Consider the following 22,866-nt stretch of genomic DNA (forward strand, 5'->3'; position numbering starts at 1 on the left):
AAACAAAATACAAATGATAATGATCTACCTAAGTAATGGATAACTAATTGGGATCATCCAATTGATAAAGTCATTGGTGATATTAGTCAAGGCGTTGCAACAAGATTAAATCTCAAAGATGCATGCTTGAATATGGCTTTTGTTTCATAAATTGAACCCTCTAAAGTTGATGAAGCTTTAGGTGACGACCAATGGATAATTTCTATGCAATAAGAGTTAAACCAATTTAAAAGGAATCAAGTTTGGGAACTTGTCCCTAGGCTAAGTGATAAACACATCATAGGTACCAGATGGGTGTTTAAGAACAAACTTGACGAGAATGGTATAATTGTTCGAAACAAAGCAAGATTGGTGGCCCAAGGATACAATCAAGAGGAAGGCATTGACTTTGAAGAAACATTTGTTCCGGTTGTAAGGTTAGAAGCTATCCGTTTATTACTTGCTTATGCATGTTCATTAAATTTTCAGTTATTCCAAATGGATGTCAAGAGCGTATTCTTGAATGGCTACATCAATGAAGAAGTCTATGTCAAACAACCCCCGGGCTTTGAAGACTTCAAGAATCCTTCACATGTTTCCAAGTTGAGGAAAGCTCTTTATGGCCTAAAGAAAGCACCTAGAGCATGGTATGATCGTCTCAACAACTTTCTGTGTGAAAAGGGATTTGAAAAAGGTAAAATTGACAAGACCTTCTTTATTAAGAAAATAAAAGGTAACACTCTATTGGTTCAAGTCTATATTGACGACATCATATTCGGCTCAACAAAAAAAGGAATGTGGGAAGAATTATCATTGATGATGCAAGGAGAATTCGAGATGTCCATGATGGGTAAGATGAACTATTTTCTAGGACTCCAAATTAAGCAACTGAAGGATGACATCTTCATCAACCAATCAAAGTACTGCAAAGAGTAGCTGAAAAGATTCGACATGGATAGTTGCAAGGCAATATCCACTCCAATGGGATCCTGATCTTATGTTGATCAAGATGAATCAGGTGTTTAGATTGACATCACAAAGTATCAAGGTATGATTGGTTCCTTACTCTATTTGACGGCAAGCCGTCATAACATAATGTCCAGTGTGTGTCTTTGTGCGTGTTTTCAAGCCAATCCAAAGGAATCACATCTCACCGCTATTAAAACGATCATGAAGTATCTCAAAGGAACAACAAATGTCGGCCTATGGTATTCTAAAGGTAGTATTTTCAATTTAGTTAGTTAATCTAACGTTGATTATGCGGGAAGTAAAATTGATCGAAAAAGTATTAATGGTATATGTCACATCCTTGGAAATGCATTAGTATCACGAGCTTGCAAGAAACAAACATGTGTTGCTCTTAGCACTGCCAAAGCGAAATACATAGCAACAGGTAGCTGTTGTGCTCAAATACTTTGGCTTAAGCAACAACTTCGTGACTACGGACTCGATCTTGGATGCATTCTCTTCATTGTGACAACACAAGTGCGATAAACATTACAAAGAATCCAGTCATGCACTCAAGAACCAAACATATTAACATTCGAAATCACTTTCTTGGTGATCATGTGCTTCAAGGAGATGTCGAAGTCACATTTGTGGATACTCATAATCAACTCGCCGACATCTTCACAAAACCATTGGCACAAGAACCGTTTTACAAAATTCGAAGGGAACTTGGAATTCTGGATGATTGTGACATTTTATTCTTTAAAACCCCATCAATTCAAATACAAAGGTACACTCTCTTTTTACCCAATATATTTTATCTTGAAATATATATGTGTTTTCTTACATGAGTTTGAAGAAAAAGTCAATTATGTGTGTCCTCAAAATGTTTGTATTACATGTTTGCCTCGCATAAAGTTGCTTAAGGATATGTTAGAGCATGTGTAATTATTGTTTTGTTAAATTTCATTGCATGGTGATCTTGGTGAAGGTACTGTTTTTTTCCTGGAGGTAATCAATTACCACCTTTGGTGTAATCGGTTACATCCCTGATTGTATGACTTATTTCTGCTTGTGTTTGTGATGTAATCAATGACCACTTTGGGTGTAACCGATTACACCTCTGTTTCATGACTTCTTTTTGCCTCTATTTTATGGTGTAACCGATTAACCCTCCCCGGGTTATCGATTACACCTGAGCGTTCCAGAATATTTTTTTATTTTAATTAAATAGATACCTTTTGGATAAGTGTTTATTATACTCGTATTTTTTCTTTTCTCTTTATCACTTTCCTATCTCACTCTTCATCTACCCTAAATCTTCAAAGTTCTTCTCTCTCATTTATCACCATAACCTAAACTCCATTAAACCCCATTAAAATCCCACTTACAAAACTCTCTACTTTTCCACTCTCTCTTCCCCAAACTCCTTCCAAACCCCAAAAACCCCAACTTTTCAGCTCCCATGGCTCCATCAAGGAAAGATAAAGGAAAAACCAAATTGATGAAGGTAGCTCAGAACATCAAGAATCTGCTCAACATGCTCCATCCCTCAAATCCAGGAGACTTACGTTTGATTTCCAGAATCGGTCCCTTATGCTGGTAAAATACGGTAACCTTTCCTCTTTTCCTTCTCATAGTTTTGATTTTCTGGAACTCTTGAGACGTCAAGGAGTGTACTCTATGGTCTCGGATTATGGAAATTTTTACCCGGATTTGGTTAAAGATTTTTATGCAAATTTGGTTATTGTTCCCGGTGTTAAGGATGTCCTAACTTCTAGGGTTAAGAATACTGCTATTGTTTTGGATCTAGAAGCTTTTGGGAATTTTTTGGGAGCACCGTATAAGGGTCAAGCTTTTCATCATGGATTTACCCCAGAATGGGAAGGTTATAGTAAAATGGATTGATTTTTTTCACATCTGTCGTGTCTCACAGCAAGCTATTCTGGGTAAGAAGAATCCTGCCTCTTCCCAGGTACTTTTGTTTTCAAAGAACTTGATGGTAAGCGATAGGATGCTTCATTATCTGATTTCCTATGTTTTGATGCCTAAACACTCAAATCACTCTCAAATTGGTGATACAGAGTTGCAACTTATGTATGCCATCAAAAACAAGATTGAGGTTAATTAAGCATATACCATTATGTACCACATGAAGCATCAACAATCCCTAACTGGAGGATTACCTTATGATAGGCTAATCTACAAAATCTTGGAAGCATATGGTATTGATCTAAAAAGGGAACCAAAGAAGAAGATGACTGCAAGAGAATGTGAAATTAATGCTTCAACATTGGTTCGGAATACCAGTATCTTTTTAGACATGGATGGGACGTATAAGTACAAGGATGAATCCTCAACCTATTACAATGCTCCTCCACCGGCTCTGGAAGACGGACATTCGAATGAAGCTCTCTACAACAAAATCTACTCAGTTGAGACTACTATGATGAAGAATTATCGTGAGCAAAAACTTGAGATGGCTTCTATCAAAAGACTTTTGGAGAACCTTTGCAAATCCCAAAACCCATAGATAAGTGATGAAGAAGAAAGTGAAGAAAAAGACAATGAGGATATGGGAATGTCGGAAAGTGACTAAGGCGTTTATTCAAATTATTTTGTTTTGTTTCATGTTTTTCCTTTGTTATGTTAATTTTTTTCCTCTTTAGAATTATGTCTTTTTGAACAAATTGGTGTTGTATTAAACTATGTGTGTTATGGCTATTGTTTTATCTATGTATGTGTTCATGTTATTTACCTTATCATCCTACAACATATATGTGTGTTTTATTGTTTTCGTCTTTCCCATCCTTTTTGCTAATGACAAAGGGGGAGAAGATGTATTTTTGGTTGTTGTATTTTTGTCTCTAACAATGCAGCTAGAAAATCATTTAAAATAATCCCAATCTTGGATCAAGGGGGAGCTTCGATCAAGGGGGAGTTTTTCATTTATCATAGAAATCAAAATTGGATCAAATTGTCAAATATAGAGTTGTCATCATAAAAAAAAGGGAGAATGTGAAGACAAGCTTCTCAAAGTGTTTTGATGAAGACGTGCTCAACATATATGCATTGCAAAAAGAATAACTCAAGACTCAAGCTCAAGGGTTTCCTTTCAAAGCATTTCGAAGTCTTGAAGATTGCTATTGATTCGACCAAAGTGTTAAGGTATTAAGTTCTCATTCTCTCTATGATAAGTCTGGTGCTCTAGTTTTTATCATTCATTCATGTGTTGGCTGCTTAGGTCTCTTAAATTTCTATCTTGTGGTAGTCACCTTCATTTGAAATTGCATTCTGCCATTCTGATGTGTGGTAATCGGTTACCAGCATTAAGTAATCGATTACCAGCTATACGTGCTGCTGTGACTGCAATTTTTACAACAAGTAATCGATTACACCCCTTTTGGTATTCGATTACGCATTGTATTTTTTCAAATATTATAACGTTGGCTCAGGTGTAACCGATTACACCTTATTGGGTAATCGATTACCACTGAACCAGTGGCAGAAATTATTGCATTTTTTCATGAAAATTTCCTATGGAGTGTGTTCTTGAACCATGACATCGTTTCATGTATCATAACCATTTAGAGAGCTACCTAAGGGTTATATATAACACTTTTCTACAGAATTTGAACACAACTCCTTTCTCACAAAATATTTTCAAACAATCTTCTTCATTCATCTTTTCAAATTTATTTCAAGTGTTCTTGATCAAATTTTCTAGTGAAACTATTTACAGAATTTTCATACACATTCATATAGTTTCATCCATATCATTAGAGCACTTGTTTGTCATAAAGAAGTTTGATTACTTTAAAGGAGAAGATCAATCAATAGATTGATAAATTATTTTAACTTGTCAAAAACTTGTGAAAAATTCATATTGTTGCTTTATCCTTGTTGTCCAGGATTGTTAAAACAAGAGGTTCATTAAAAGGGAGGATTGTTCTCTTTTTGAACTTAGTGAAAAATCCAAGAGGATTATTCTTGGTGTGGTTGTTAGTGTATTCATAGAAAGACCAGGAAGATTCTTGTAAAAGTCCTAACAATAGTAAAATCTCTTTCATGTTGAAAGGGAACTAGAGTACTCTTGATCTGTGAGGGGAACCAGGATATCTCTTCGTGTTCTTTAACTTTCTGCACTTTACCGTTCATCATTTAACATAACCAGAAAAGAAAGAACAAAGTTTTTCATAAAATCAGAAAAAGTTTCAAAGAACCTAATTAGCCCCCTCTTAGGCGCTACTCAACTAACATCAAACCCCCAAACAATCCGGGCTTTAATTCCATGTAATTAGGATTTAATTTTGGATTTTATATTTAGGGTTATTGAATAAATCACTTTGGTTATGAATTAGTTGAAATTGGTGATGGATTTGAATATAGCAGGTTAAAGCGAAGGGGATGATGTGTGAATTTTGGAGATTGGACCTTCGTCGCCGTTGAAGGCGACCTCCGACGTGGCAGGGGTGGTGTTGCTCATGCCAAGTTGAGAGGGAAGGTTAATTTTCAATCTGAGTGCGCTTTTCCTTTTGAGTTTGAATTTGAATTGAAATCCTTTCCCTCTCTCATTTGGGTGCAAGTGGGCCTTCTTTCCCCCAGGCCCATATTTTTTCCCTTTTGCACCATAGAACTTGCTTCTCACACTCCCCATGACTCCAACAAAGCCAATTTGAGCCCTCATGATGGGCCATCCACCCTGATTGTCTAATCACATGTGTTTTTAATTGCATACCCACTCCCCCTTTTGGAAAATCACTTGTTCAATGGTATTGGCGCAAAATGACCTATAATGTTTCCTCATATCACATGCGTTTAAAAGTTCAATTTTCACTTCCTCCAAACATCAAAGTTTAAGTAGGCATCTTGAATTTGATCATGCAACTTGAATAGCTTTCATATTATTAAAATTGAGCAAGTTACGGTCTTGGGAAGTTGACCTCCAAATTAGGGTTTAGACAAAATGACCTATAATCTTTCACCATAACAAATGACTTTCCAAGCAAAACTAGATCTTGACCTCAACATGAAAGTTGTTTGGAATGTCATTTAGAGTAACTTTTCTCTTGGAATCATTTTCATATGACAAAAAGTGTAGGAGATAGGGTCTAGGCAACCCCAATTTTGATTAGTTGAATTCCTCTGGTCAACCACCATGAACCAACTTGCTAGCTTGATATTATCTTGACTCTTGGGGCTCATGGAGGATAATATATGCATAAGATGATGTAATGTGAAGTATCCCTTGAAATATCTGATCAATTGGTGAAGAAACGTGTTGAAGAAGTCACATAAGATACCTAGATGAATTAGGGTTTCCAAGGCAAACCAACTCGAAACTCTTGATGATTTCTTGATCAAAATAACATGTGAAGATCATTGGGATTCATATATGATACTTAGATCCATATTAAACCAATTCTTGATTGATCTCCTTGCAATGAGGGTCTTAAACCCTAGATGTGAGCTTGATAAAGCATAGATGAACATGTGCACTACCTACAAAAGAGTTAAGCTATATAATGACATATTTTTGGTATTTTAGTTAGTAAATAAAGAAAAATGAAGTATGATATAATCAAATGGTGCTTGGTGATCTCTCCCAATGCAAAACCAATGAATGAGGGGTAAGGAGGATGCCAAGGTGTGATCCCAATGTTAGTGCATATGATGAGAATAACATGAGGGATCTTAGGGTCAAAATTGGGATCTTACAATCATCACCATTAGTCTTCATCTTGCTGGATTCACCAGACTGACATACTGGAGCACTAACTGGATTCACCACAGGCACATCCACCTTCTTACTGATTGAAACATCCTCTACCTCCCTCGGGAAGACCAGACCGAAGACATGACCACTACGGGTCACCTTTGTAATATCAGCTATATTCACCACAGAATCTGCTATGGGTAACGCAATCTCTTGACCTTCTCCACCATTATGGCATTATACTGATAAGGCACAACTTTATCGGATGCATACGGGACAGGGCCCGCTAACCGTATAACCAATGGCGATACCGATCTATTAATGTTGTTGTTGTTGCTGCTATCAAACTGAATCATTACCCGCTCAGGGGTCTTCAACACAGGAATAATTACATTGACATCATCTCCCATATCCCTTTACTATTGAATCTGGACTACATTCTCGTCCATTAACTTCTGGATATCCCTCTTGACGATCATACACCCGCGGGGGTTCACACTACAAATTGCACAACCATCATGGTCGTGCTCACAATCACTAATCAAACACAGAGTTCTATGCATCTCCACCAGAGACCTACGAATATGTCGTACATCAAAGACTCAGAAATTTCCTAGACAACCATCCACCATGTTGACAGTAGCATTACCATGAGCAGGCAACGTGTTGGCTTCCATATTAGGCGCACGTTCTTCAAAGGACACCAACCCACTCTTCACTAGTTTTTGTACTTCATACTTCAATGGGTAGAAATTCTCGATGTCATGGCCAGGGGCTCCCTGGTGAAAGGCACAACGGAGTTCAGGTTTGTACCACCATGGAAGTGGCTCGGGAATTTGAGGTGGATTTCTTGGTTAGATGAGGTTCTTGAGAACCAAAGATGGATATAGTTTGGCGTATGACATAGGAATAGGGTCAAAAGATACCTTCTTCTTCTCAAAGTGTTGTTGTTGATTATTGTTGTTGTTGTTGTTGGTTCTTTGTTACGGTTGTTGTTGATGTTGTTGTTGTTGAATTGGAACAGATTGATTGTTGGAATTGTTTGAGAACACGGGAATTACTGAAGAAACTTGATATTGATGCGGACTCGGTTGAGAACTCCTTCTAGCATGAGGCCTCCTCTGCCTCCCCATAGATACTGAATTGGCTTCCCCCTCCTTTCTCTTGGAAAAACCACTCCCATACTTTTTACTGGACGATGCCTCTTCCTTGGACAGACGTCCTTCACAAACTCCCTCTTCTAACCTCATCCCCATGTTTACCATTTCGGTAAAGTCACTAGGGGAACTGGCAATCATAAGTTCGTAGTAAAACGAACTCAGGGTCTTCAGGAAAATCTTCGACATCTCTTTCTCTTCCAATGGAGGATTAATATGAGCAACAAGTTCCCTCCACCTCTGAGCATACTCTTTAAATGTTTCCTTGTCTTTCTGAGACATAGACCTTAGCTGGTCTATATCAGGCGCCATATCAACATTGTACTTGTAATGGTTAACAAAAGCTTCACCCAAATCATTAAAAGTACGAACACTTGCACTGTCTAACCCCATATACCATCTCAGCACAACACCAGTCAAACTGTCTTGAAAGTAGTGAATCAGTAACTGATCATTATCAGTTTGAGTTGACATATTTCTTACATACATAACAAGGTGGCTAATTGGACAAGTATTTCCCTTATACTTTTCAAAGTCAGGGACTTTGAACTTCATTGGGATCTTCACATTTGGTACTAAGCAAAGTTCAGCAGCACTCTTACCAAACAGGTCATTTCCCCTCAATCTTTTCAACTCCTTTTGTAGCTCAAGGAATAGATCCTTCATTTAATCCATATTCTCCTATACGTCTGGGCCCTCAGATGGCTCAGGATGGTAGATAGTGTCCTCAACATGAGCCAAAGTATGAACAATTGGAGGTGGCACAGACATGACCAGGCTAGATGCCGGCATAGAAGCAAAGGTAGGTGCAAACCCTTCAGGCATGAAGTTTGGTGGTATCCCCCATGGGAATCCAGTAGGCAGGGAAGGACCAGATTGGTTGGCAGCAATGGGAACAGTTGAGGTAGCGACCTCAGAAATGAAAGTCCTCTGGGGAGGCGTTGCAGAAGTTGGTGAAGACTGATTCTGCGCAGCAAGAACAGAGTCCATCATGGCAGTCAACCGTGCAATCTCATCCTTCAGCTATCTATTCTCTTGTTCCAAATGCTCCATGATCTTGGGTTGATTGGCGCGAGTGTTGTATTGGTGAGTCAACTTGTCTGAAGCACAAAAGAATAACCGATAAGATATCTAGCGAAAGAAAACCTACTTTGCAAATGATGCATGAAATGCAATGTTTTTTGTTTATTTTTAATTTCAAGAAACATATGAAGTTTTATTTTCAAGTATTAGATAATAACAATAGTAACAATTTGATTGACCATAAAAATCTCTTTTATTCATAAAATTTGGAAGGATTACACTAAGTACAATTTCAAAAACCAAAGTACAAATACAAGAGAAAAGGAAACTAATCATCCTAAGTATCCCTTAGCAACAATATCAGATGATCTGACTGCGGGCGTGTGTAACGGGAAATTCATGATCATCAAGCTATGGACAAGCTAGAGATCAAATAACAAGAATCGCCACCGCGATTTTATTGTTTCCAAGGGAAAAGGGAAAAAGTACGAATAAAACCCAAAAAAAGTAAGAAGTTTTCAAATCAAAACTAATAAAAAGTCATAGATTACAGATAAGGGGGTTGATTACACAAAGGGAAGGTGTTAGCATCCAAAGTGTCCTAGGTACTCCTAGGGATCCCTTTTTGTGTGCATATGTACTTGGTATAAAGTGATGTTTACAAACAAATATAATGGGGAGATGAGAAAAGAATTCATTAATTATATTTTTCCGTTTGACAAGACCTTCGGTCTTGTGCCTACGTGCCAACATAAAAATGAGGGATCAAAACCTCGTAGTTCGTGATACAAATTTCAAAGTGGATGCATTGTTTTTAACAAAAATTAAGTTTGAAAGGCACAAAGGCCTAAAAGTGGTTTGAATGAGTTAGTTCTTTTTGGCTTTTTGAAAGTTTAAGTCAAGTATAGTTAAGTCTATTTACAAGTTTAATTTAAGAAAAGAAGTTTGAAAATGCAATGGCATAAGGCCAAAGTTTCTATCTTTTTGCAAAAATGGTCTAAGTTTAGAACAAAAATAGTTAACACAAAGAAGATTTTGAAAAATGGAGGGAGAGATTTTGAAATTAAAGAAATGGGGAGAAGATGAATAGACTATCCTATGTACAAAATTAAAAGTTTAGAGTTGAAAAGATCTGACCAAATGGGTAGCAATTCAATAGACAAGAATGTCAATAGAAACCCAGAATTCCCTTGGACTTTTAGAATCAAGAAACACACGAATGCACAATTATATTATCTCGAAGAGCAAGGCATCAAATAAAGATGGCCACATCCAAGCCTATCCATTCCATGATCTTCTTCAAAATAACCCATGCAACAGATGAATTCTAGAAGTCACAGGTTCAAAATAACAACTTCACAATGATCATGTTGCAGATGAACTTAGAGATGTCTTCAAAGGTGTATCAGATGAATTTCAAGTTGCAAGCACTTGGTTCTTTAACAAGTTGGCATTGGCCAAGTCCTTTAGCATAGGAAGGTTGCCTAGATTCTATGTCCATTTGTCCAAGATCAAGCCAACAGTCCGCACAAAAGTTTTTTAGGGTTTTTTGTTGTTATTATGTACATTAATGGTCAAAGACTATACAAACAAGCAAAGTATACACAAACAAGATATATCACACAATATGCTCCAAGTGGACAAAGTGAAAATTGCACTAACATAAACAATTAGAATGATATGAACAATGGCAAATGAAATAGAGTGATAAAAGTAAATTGCATTAAAGTAAAGGCTTGAAATTAAAAGTTAGTAGTTAATAGGTTAGAAGTTAGTATTGCTTTGCTTTTTGCTTTTCATCTTAAGACATTCTTTGGAGAACACTCAACCCACTTATCATAAGCATGAATCCTTGAGCCAAAACATCTTCCAAAGGAAGGAAAGAAGGCCAAGTTTTTACACAATACCATGAAAGAGGGGAGACTTACAATCTCACTAACTAGAATGCTTATGCCTATTATGTCACAAATTTAGCGCTATGTTAAGCAATCGTAATTGGACTTATGTAGAAGTCACAACTATTTGAGGTCGGGCAATAGAATTTTGGTGTTAATGCATGTTAGAGACATAGTATAATGGACTATGCTCATGAAACATACCACACACAAAAAGAATATGCAAAAGGTGTGGCCTAATCTCATCCACACTCATGTCAATTTCTCAATCAACTAGCATTACGACTTTGAGATATCATAGGCCAAATGAGATGAATGCATAAAGAAGGGGAATGAGATGAAGAGGGAGGGGAATGGATCAAAACACAAGTTGGTCAAAGGAGGACTTTTACCAAATTAATATCATCCATTCATTTTGGGAGATGGAATGTACATTCCATCAATCCCCTAAATTCAATGATATTAATTTGACAAAGTCAAATCAACATTGACCAAGGCCCAACAACAAGAGTCAAACATAAACAAGCTATCACAATTGGTCAACAAATTTATTTGGCATTTATTCAAATTAAAATACTAAAATAGTGCATTTAAACTAAATATGGTTTGTCCAATTCCTAAAATCTCATCAAAACACCAACGAAATGGCCATTAGATTTATCATAGGTCAAACAAGGTCAAAGGACCTTGGAGAAAAAATTTCATAATTTTTGGACATTTAAAAATATTTTTAAACAATTAAAAACAAATGCAAAATCAATTAATTCATGAAAAATATTAATAATGATCCAAAAAATAATTTTAATTCAGAATATGAAAGAGAAAAATATTTGAAATTTTTTGTTGAAAGTCCCATATTTTTTTGATCAATATTGAATTTAATATGACTTATTGAAAATAATGCAATTAAAATGAAAATGAAAATATCAGAAAAAATGTGGACCAATTGATCTCCCTCATTAATTGAGGTGGCAGATCAAGTGGCCAGAAACACGCGTTCCACCGTGCACATGAGTCAGCGCGCCATAACATTTGTATTCAAAAGGAACGATCGTGATTAAAACAAATTACATGGATCTTGTGGTTGTGAGAGATGCCAACACATTGCCGGAGTTGTAGCTCCGGTCTTCTTCTTCGGTGGACGTCATCGGACTGGTCCACCATCAACCATCATCAAAATTAAAAACAAGGACATGATTTCAAAGTAAAAATGGCACTGAGCTCGAGTCTGGCCTCAATTCACTCTAACTCCAAGTATATTGAGAGATACATGGAGTTGAAATTTGAGGTACATGAATTGAGTTGCTTCGATTTGGCCTTAAAGCAACTCAATCTTCTTGCCTATATTGGTAGGACTTTAGAAAACCAAAGAATCAATAGAATTGAGCAAGAATTTGAGAGAATCCAAGAGATCAAAATTTCTGGAAAATACCTTCAATGGAGGTCTGGATTCAACTGATCTTGATCTTGCTCATGCTTGATCTCACTCCAAATGCTTGCAGAAGAAGGATTAAATGCTCAAAAGGCTGTGGATTCCTGGAGATTTGAATTTCAAAATAGTGGAAATTCAACCTCAAATTCAAATGAATTTCTCAGCTTTATCCTTTGCAAAATGAGGGTTAGAGATGGGGGATTAAAGCTGGCGCGAATGTGTGTTGATTGCTAAGCATATGAGGCTCTATTTATAGCTGAAACCATTGATATTTGCACACTTAAAATCACTTTCCAAATTTGGTCATTGATGATGCATGGATGCATGGGCGCGCATATGCCCATAAAATCATTTCCATAAGTCCACAAATGAATGTTAGATAGTCTGAATTCAACTTGGATTGCAAGGCAAGTGTACATTTGGATTTGAAGTTTGATCTTTGCCAAGTGATGACACCATGTTCATGCCATGCGTAGCCTATGCATTCCCTGTCCAAAATGAATGAATTTGAGCTCTTTGGAAAAGTGAGATCAAGAGGAACAACTTTCATGTTCAACACTTTTCGATTTGGAGTTTGTAATTTGGAGAAATTTGAGGTGGAAGTTTCGAAATTTTTGACATATCAAAATTTTTCTAAGTGTCAAGCCATATGTCTCAATATTCCACCTTACTTAACTTTTTATCTGAGCTTCAAATGAGAAAAGTGTCTTAATCAAAGTTGTATCTCTCTCAAAGACCTTAAAAATGGTCACCAATTTCATGTCATTTGGATTTGAAATGATAGAGTTATGCATTTTTGAAGTTTGGAAAAATCATTTGATCAATGGTATAGGTCAAAAGTGACCTATAATTTAACCTCATATCACATGCTCAAAAAAGTTGAATGAGCTCCCACTCCAAACATAAAAGTTTAAGTAGACACATTGACTTTGATTTTTCAACTTGGAAATCTTTCATCTCTGTTAATTCCTTAGGATTGGCATTAATTTTGTAAAACAAATAATGTAATCATCTCTGTTGTTTTAATATATTGGGTTGAAGAAGTTCAACATCTGGACCAACATGTCATGTACGATGTCACGACATCATGCCTGTGACATCGTACATGTGTAGAAAACTGAATTAATTAATTCAGTATTTATTCTGGGATTAGTAAGGATATTTGGTGAATATCCTAACTCCCATGTGGAGGTCTTGAAGACTCAATCAGAAGATATATAGGCTCAAAATATGGAGATATATATGGAGAGATTCTAGGATTGAAGACCTTGTTTGTAGCAGAATTTTTCTGCTGAAGTTGTAACAGCAAAGAACAAGTCTGCTGCGATTTCTGAAGGCCCAAATCCAGTTGGGTGATTAGGTTATAAATAGCACATTGTAACCTAGTATTTGTAAGCCTCTTAGAATGAAAATTTAGGGGTGTTTGTGAGGTAAACCTCCCAGTCTGTGGGAAGGTTACCATGTGTTTCTCAGTGGTAAAAGCTGAGAGTTTTTGTAACTCGAAGCCTGTAGGCAAGAGTGATTTTGTTCTTGAATGAAGCTGTGAAGCAAGTTCAAGGTGTGGTAACATTACATTGTATTTGTAGTGATAGGAATGGAAACTGGAGGTTTCTATCTAGGAGTTCCTAGGTATAGATTGCATTGGGTAGGGATTAAGTGAAGAGTTGTAAACGGGGGAGTTTAACTCTGAATTAATACTGCTAATAGTGGATCTTCTTCCTGGCTTGGTAGCCCCCAGATGTAGGTCATGTTGGACTGAACTGGGTTAACAATTTCCTGTGTTTGTTTTCCTTCTGCATGTGTTTATTACTGTCATAACTCAGCTGGTATTCCAGTCAGCTTATCAAGATGATAACAGATCTGGTATATAGCCTTCTGTTTGAATGTCAAACAGCATGTTGTAACATTCATCAGTGACAGCGTATACTGAATAATAAGCAGGTTGATTTCAGTTCAGTATTTATTTAAGTCTGTTCTTGTCAAGGATAACAGACCTGGCCGAAGGATCATTATGAAACTGTCAAACTGGATGTGTTGACAGTTGATACTGAAAGCTGATACTGAAGTAGAGACTAGTTGGTCTTTTACAGTACTGCAAACTTAGCACAGTACGTTTCCAGGAACATAACAGAACCAGCATATGTTCTGGCTGTTGAACTAAATGTTGTGACATTCATTCCCAACAGCATGTGCTAAAGTGTAGGTTGATTGGTTTTTCTGATTCAGTATTTTTCTCAGGCTATTCTTCAGGGATTCAACAGCTGAGCTAAAATCCAGGAAACCAACTACTAACCTACAATTAATGAACCTAACAAATAGCCTAGTTGTTAGCAATCTAATAAGTGGTAATTAGATTAACGTGTTCATTCAGGAAATACATGTAAAAGACAAACACACTGGAACAATGTAATAGATGATGTCCAAAATCAACAGTAAGACATCATACTGATAACTGAGTAAGAAAACAACAGAAGTGAGTGCTAGGATAGATCTCAGTTGAGTCATTCTTCCTGATGCACAGAACCAGGTGTTCATCCATTCTAGGGTGACATAGAATGAGATGTCGTGACATTTGTGAACGTGTGCATATTAGTACAGGGGTTAATAATTGTCTTGTTGTATTAATTACAAGGTTAGATCAGATGTCATGACTTGGAGTAGAACATCTGAATTCTGACTACACCAGAATTTCAATCTCATAAAAATCGAGCAAGTTATGGCCTTGGTAAGTTGACTTTCAAATTAGGGTTTAGACATAATGACCTATAATGTTTCAACATAGAAAATGATTTTCCAAGCACAACTAGATCTAGGTCTCAACATGAAAGTTGTTTGGAATGTCATTTAGAGTAACTTTTCTCTTGGAATCATTTTCATATTGTGAAAATTGTAGGCGATAGGGTCTAGGAAGACCCAATTTTGATCAGATGAATCCATAGGGCCAACCACCATCAACCAACTTGCTAACTTCCAATTCTCTTGACTTTATTGGCTCATGGTAGATCATATATGCATAATATGATGAATTTTTAAGTTTCCCTTGAGAAATTTGATCAATTGGTGAGATAGCTTGTTGGAGAAGTTACTCAAGATACCCAGTCAAACTAGGGTTTCCAAGGAAAATGATCCTCAAACTCTTGAAGAGAACTTGATTAATATAATATGTAGAGAACATTGGGACTCATATATGATGCTCATAACCATTCTTGGATCAATTCTTGGTTGTGCTCTTTGTTCATGGGGGTCTCAAACCCTAGATGTGAACTTGAGGAATCAATGAGATCATGCCCTTCCTACAAAAGAGTTAGGCAAATGCAAAGACATATTTTTGATATTTTGGTTAGTGAAATGATAAAATAAAAGTATGATACAATCACAAAGTGCTTGGTGATCTCTCCCAAAACAAACCTAATGGAAGAGGGGAGGATGCCAAGATATGATCCCAATGCTAATGCTTATGATGGAATTGTATTAGGGGTCTTAGGGTCAAAATTGGGGTCTTACAACTGCCCCTATTTAAGGACATTATAACTGAGGAGGTGAAGGTTAATATCTTCGGCTCGACTCAGTAGAATGGCTTAAATAACAACATAGAGAAACAAATTTTGGTCCCTGAGAGACCTCATGATGCATATGACATGAATGCAAAAGTTAATGCTCTGTGGGGAAATATTTCCACAAAGGAAAAAGAAATAAGAGAGATCGAAAATCCGCAGGAGGATAATGCATTCCTTAAGGAAAACTCACTGGGGAGACAGAGACTCTGGGGGGATAAAAGGGTTTATGCGTAGGCCAGGCTACGTCTTAAAACTACTGGGGGACTAGAGGAATTCCATACGAAATGGAAAGACTCAACCAGGGAAATAACAACATCTGCAGGGGATACGAGTAAGTCAGGATAAAACTGAAGCACTTGAATCATGCAGGAAAAGCGATTTCACTAAGGAAATGCGCACTCAACTCGACAGGGGAAGATATAAACTTCAACACAGGAGGAGCAGAAATCTATTATCTACTACCTGTTACTGGGTGAGGAGATAATAAAGATCTGACAGAGAGGACACTCGTCATCGATTAGGATGAACATATCAAGGATGACTCGCTGAGAAAAGCCAGGAGAGAGTATTTATTACCGGTTACTGGGTAAGAATAACCTTGTTGGGGAAAACTGCAGAAAATAGGATTTACAACTACCAGTTACTGGGGAGAAGACCAAGGGTGAGAGTATCCGTCATCGATTAGGATGAACATATCAAGGATAAAATCAACAGGGAAGAAAATCCGTCACCAGTTAAGAAGAACATATCAAGGATAGACTTGCCTGGAAATGCCAAGGAGGATACCCGTCATCGGTTAGGATGAACATATCAAGGATATACCAACTGAATAAAAAGGGTAGGAATTACATCTATCAGAAGCTGGATAGAAAACCGTAGGAGAGAGAATCCATCATCGGTTAGGATGAACATATCAAGGATAGACTCTGCGAGGAGACAAAGTAGGATTTACAACTACCGATTACTGGGTAGAAAACCAATCAAAGAGAAAATTTGTCACCGGTTAAGATGAACATATCAAGGATAAACTCTGAAAAAGGGATAAAGTGGGATTTATAACTACCGGTTACTAGGTAGAAAACCACAAGGAGAAGAAAACCTGTCATCGGTTAAGATGAACATATCAAGGATTAACTCTCTGAGTAACAAAATAGGGATTACAACTACCATTTTACTGGGTAGAATACCAAAAAATGATAATATCCGTCACTGGTTAAAGTGAACATATCAAGGATAGACTCAGGCAGGGGAAAGAAAGATACCTGTCACCGGTTAGGATGAACATATCAAGGATATACTTCTTGGGGAATAGATCCACTAGGGACTCTACTGTGGAGAAAAATAAGGGTACTTTTGTCAGGTATTGGGCAAGTAGTAACAAACTGCAAACTGAGAAGAATATTACCAGTTACTGGGTAATAGACTCTTAGGGGACCAAAGTTCCCATCTAGGTAAGAGCTAGAAAGAAAACAGTCAATCAAGACTCAACCTAATGAGGACATAACTCAAGGGGAGTAATTCCATCCAGAAAATCCACTGGAGAGGAAATTGAAATAACAACCATCCACGAGGAAACAAACTCAGTGGGGAAATGGAGAAAGGTTGAAGTCTTTCTGCTTAAGGGGCTGACACTCTACAATTGAAGGAGGACAGACACCAGATTTGGGTATGGGGATAAAATACCGCCATAACAAAGAATAAGAATCTCAAACAAATCAAATATGGAGATGCAGAATATGCAAATTATGAAATTATATGAATGTATGTGTATATGTATACATGATGGTTATGCTGACAAAACGATCACGAAGGATACAAAGGTGTCGCAAAGAATTTGAACCACCGGTACAATCCCCGGTCAATCCATAAAATATGGAGACAACTGCTGGAGAACAGAGAGATCAACATCCCAAAGGTTCAACCCTAGCTGGGGAAGGAGGAGATCTGCTAAGGACAGAACATCCAATCTGTGGGGAATTTTAGGTCAACACCATAAAAATGGGAGACAACACTACAGAGAAAAATCATAACAAAAGCTACTCAGAAACCAGGAGGAAACTCTGACTGGGAGCAAGTTGAATGGCGATTTGTGGGGAAACCAAGGAGATCTACTGGGGAAAGATCAAACATCTATGAAGATCAACCCTGCTGAGGAAATACGAACTTTGCTGGAGAAGGCAGAAACTCTGTAGGGGAACACAACACATCGTAGGGCATTTGAATCAACCAAATCATTTGGGGACAAGGAAAGAAATTCCACTGAGGACCAAACACTCTGCTGAGGAACTGAATCAACACAAATGTCTAGGGTTACCCGAAGGGTTAACTGCTTAGGGAACCTCTGATGTTTCACACTTAAGGACTTGCTATCCATTGAAATGCTGTTGATATTCCTTTTAATTGCTTTGAAAAATTCTTGCTTTTATATATTTAAAAACTTGATTTTGATTTAAAAAAATTTAATTTCAAAATGATCATAATAAAATTTAAAACTATTGGCTGAAGTAAATAAGACTAGAAACAATTTGGATAAAGGCTCAACTTTATTTAATAGAATGGTGGTTTGTAAATGACAAGACTCCATAGATTTTTACAAAGTTGAAAATGGTAATTTACATGGAAAAGGGTTACATTGAATACAAATGATCCTTAATCCTTCTACCAACTCTTGATATCCATTGTGCTCTTGACCGCTGCTGGAGATGAACTGATGTCAACCCTTGTGCTCAAACAAGCCTTCAAAATCACTGAAGATCAGCAGAATGCAGTTACTTGCCATAATCCCTAATTTTTGCATAAGTTGCCCCAAAGTGGGGTACTCAACTTACTGGGAAGTTCTTTCTGTTTTATGTCTCTAATTTTTGCCTGGATCGCCCTTTTGGGTTTCCAATCCATCGAGACGCTCATATTTGCCTAAGCCTCCCTTTCAAGTTTTCAACTTAGTGAGTTGTTCTTTTATTTTTTAGGCGAATTATTTCTTGACTTCATCTACATTCACAGGACGAGTTAACTCTTCACCATCCATAGTTATAAGAATCACTGCACCGCCTAAAAAGGCTCTCTTAACAACATACGGGCCTTCATAATTAGGAGTCCATTTTCCTCTAGAATCTGGCTTGAACGTCAAAATCTTCTTGAACACAAGGTCACCTTCTCTGAACACTCGAGGTCTGACCTTTTTATCAAAAGCTTTCTTCATCCTTTGCTGATACAACTGAACATGACACATGGCAGTCAATCTCTTCTCTTCAATCAAATTCAACTGATCAAACCTGGTCTGACACCATTCAGCCTCAGTCAACTTAGCTTCCATGAGCACACGTAATGAAGGAATCTCAACCTCTATGGGGAGCACTGCTTCCATACCATAAACAAGAGAGAAAGGGGTTGCCCCTATTGAAGTGCGGATGGATGTACAATACCCATGCAAAGCAAATGGGAGCATCTCATGCCAATCCTTGTATGTGATAACCATCTTCTAGATAATCTTCTTGATGTTCTTGTTTGCAGCTTCAATAGCCCCATTCATCTTGGGTTTGTAGGGAGAAGAATTATGGTATGCAACCTTGAAGTCTTTGCAAAGAGCTTCCACCATATTGTTATTCAAGTTCGATCCATTATCATCAATGATCTTACTTGGCACACCATAACGACATATGATCTGATTCTTGATAAACCTTACAAAAACTTGCTTGGTTACATTTGCATACGATGCCGCTTCAACCCATTTTGTGAAGTAGTCAATTGCCACTAAAATGAAACGATGTCCATTCAAAGCTTTGGTCTCAATTATCCCAATCATATCAATTCCCCACATGGAGAAGGGCCATGGGGAAGATATAACATTCAATAGTGTCGGAGGAACATGAATCTTATCGGCATAAATTTGACACTTGTGGCACTTCTTCAAAAATTTGCAACAGTCTGATTCCATTGTCATCCAATAGTAACATGCTCGCAATATCTTCTTTGCCATTGCATGTCCATTGGAATGAGTACCAAAGGAGCCTTCATGCACTTCGGTCATCAACAAGTATGCTTCGTGTCTATCCACGCATCTGAGCAAAACCATGTTGAAGTTTCTTTTGTACAGTATATCACCATTCAAGTAGAAATTACCGGCTAATCTTCTCAAAGTCTTCTTATCTTTCAAGGATGCCCCAGGCGGGTAAATCTAACTTTGGAGGAAACACTTGATATCGTAATACCATTGCTTCTTGTCTTTAATCTCTTCAACAGCAAACACATGAGCTGGCCTATCAAGATGCATCACAGATAATTTGGAAACTTCACTCCAATACTTCACTACAATCATTGATGCCAATGTTACAAGAGCATCTGCCATCCGGTTTTCATCTCGAGGGATATGATGAAATTCAACCTTTGTAAAGAAAGTTGAAATCCTCCTCGCGTAATCTCTATATGGTATTAAACCGGGTTGATTTGTCTCCGATTCACCTTTGATCTGATTCACAACCAAAGTTGAATCTCCAAAGACATCTAAATACTTGATTCTGAGATTCATGGCCTCTTCAAGCCCCATAATGCAAGCTTCATATTCTGCCATGTTGTTTGTACACTTGAAAGTTAATCTAGCTGTAAATGGTAAATGCGTTCCTTGAGGAGTAATAATCACTGCCCCAATGCCATTTCCATATTGATTAACAGCTCCATCACATACCATGCCCCAATGGGAACCAGGTTTTGGCCCTTCTTCAAGCAATGGTTCATCACAATCTTTCATTTTCAAGTGCAAAATCTCTTCATCAGGAAAATCATATTGCACTGACTGGTAATCTTCAATTGGTTGGTGAGCCAAATGGTTAGCCACGATACTACCTTTGATCGCTTTCTGAGATCGGTATTCGATATCATACTCTGACAACAACATCTGCCAACAGGAAATTCTCCCAGTTAAAGCAGACTTCTCAAATATATACTTGATTAGATCCATTTTGGAAACCAACCAAGTGGTATGATTCAACATATACTGACACAGATGCTTAGCAGCCCAAGCCAATGCGCAACAAGTTTCTCTAGCATTGAATACCGAGTCTCACAGTCGGTGAATTTCTTACTGAGGTAGTAAATTTCAAATTCTTTCTTCCTAGTCTCGTCTTGCTGACCAAGAACGCAACCCATACTATCTTCGAGCACAGTCAAATACATGATCAACGGTCTTCCTTCAATAGGTGGAGACAAAATCGGAGGTTCAAGCAAATACTCCTTGATACTGTCAAAAGCTTTCTGGCAGTCTTCGGTCCAATCACAAGACTGATCTTTCCGAAGAAGCTTGAATATAGGTGCACATATGGCAGTCATGTGGGAATTGAATCTGGAAATATAATTCCAGCGGTCGAGAAAACCTCTGACTTGCTTCTCAGTTTTGGGCGCTGGCATCTCTTGTATTGCTTTGACCTTGGCAGGATCAACTTCAATACCCTTCTCGCTGACAATAAAGCCCAACAACTTACCAGAACGAACACCAAAAGTACACTTATTGGGATTCAAGCGGATTTTATACTTCCTCAAACGCTGGAATAGCTTCAACAAATGCTCAACATGTTCCTCTTCATTAATGGATTTAGCAATCATGTCATCGACATATACTTCGATCTCTTTATGCATCATATCATGAAAAAGAGTAGTCATTGCTCTCTGGTAAGTCGCACCAGCATTCTTTAAACCGAAAGGCATCACTCTATAACAGAATGTTCCCTAAGGTGTAATGAATGTGGTCTTCTCCATATCTTCGGGTGCCATCTTGATCTGATTATAACCAGAAAATCCATCCATAAGCGAAAAGACTTTGAATTTAGCAGTATTGTCTACCAACATATCAATGTGTGACAGAGGGAAATCATCTTTCGGACTGGCTTTATTCAAATCTCTATAGTCAACAGACATGCGGACTTTTCCATCTTTCTTCGGCACAGGCACAATATTGGCCACCCATTGCGGATACTCAACGGTTATAAGGAAACCGACATCAATCTGCTTCTGCACTTCCTCTCTGATCTTCACAGCCATATCAGGATGCGTTCTTCTCAACTTCTGCTTGACTGACGAGCGTTCTGGATTCAACCGCAATCTATGCTCCACAATCTCAGAATCCAACCCAGGCATGTCTTGATAGGACCAAGCAAACACATCTGAATACTCTCGAAGAAGATCAATCAACCCCTTCTTGACTTCTGAACACAGTCGAGACCCAATCTTGACTTCCTTCACATCATCCTCGGAAGCCAAATTTACTAACTCGACTTGCTCTTCGAACGAATGAATGGTCTTTTCATCTTGCTCAAGAAGACGAGACAATTCATCACTCACTTCTACATCACTTTCCTCCTTGGCCTCAAACACAGGGGATTCAAAATTTGGAGAAGGAGAAGGATCATTGTATTCAATGGGGTTAGGAACCAACCTGCATAATAATTTGATATTTTGATTTTAGAGAAATGAATTTGTGACCAAATATTATGCAGATTGACAATTATATTATTTATTTATGTTTTTTGTGATTACCATTTTCAGAATAAAGCAAAAAGTAAAAATAAACATCAAAGATATGGATGAATAAAATTAATTTTATTGATGATTAATTTGAATGCCCAAATAATGTTCACTTCTCCCTTAGGCATAGGAGAAGGATTTTAAAATATAAAAGCAATTACTTAGATCGATGCAAAATAACAGGAATATCAACAGCAGTCCAATTGTTGCATGTCTTTCCATGCGTAACAAAGTTGGTGAAGTCTTCCTCTTTGCTATCCTCTAGCACAGCAGCTAAGTGTTGTTCATTGCCATGAATGAACCCTCCGCTACGGAAGCTGAATTGCATATCTTCAGATCTAGCAGTTGATGAGCCTTTCTGGAACCCTAAACCAGTTCTGCCCTTGTTGTCGGAGACCTCTACCATGAGCCCCCACTGATCAACATCACCTTCTTCAACAATCTTCTGAGCATCTTTCAACGAGGACATAGGTGCCCCAACTCTCTTCTCAGCAGCAATAGACAAGGCTTGGAACGGAGTTCCAACCTCATCCTTAGCTTCAACATACGAGAAAGATGACAGATGGTTAACCAACAGCGCCTTCTCTCCTCCAACAATCACAAGCTTGCCATTCTTGACAAATTTCAATTTCTGATGCAGAGTGGA

This window comes from Lathyrus oleraceus, chromosome 4, assembly GCF_024323335.1.
Source record: "Lathyrus oleraceus cultivar Zhongwan6 chromosome 4, CAAS_Psat_ZW6_1.0, whole genome shotgun sequence".
NCBI classification, from domain to species: Eukaryota; Viridiplantae; Streptophyta; class Magnoliopsida; order Fabales; family Fabaceae; genus Lathyrus; species Lathyrus oleraceus.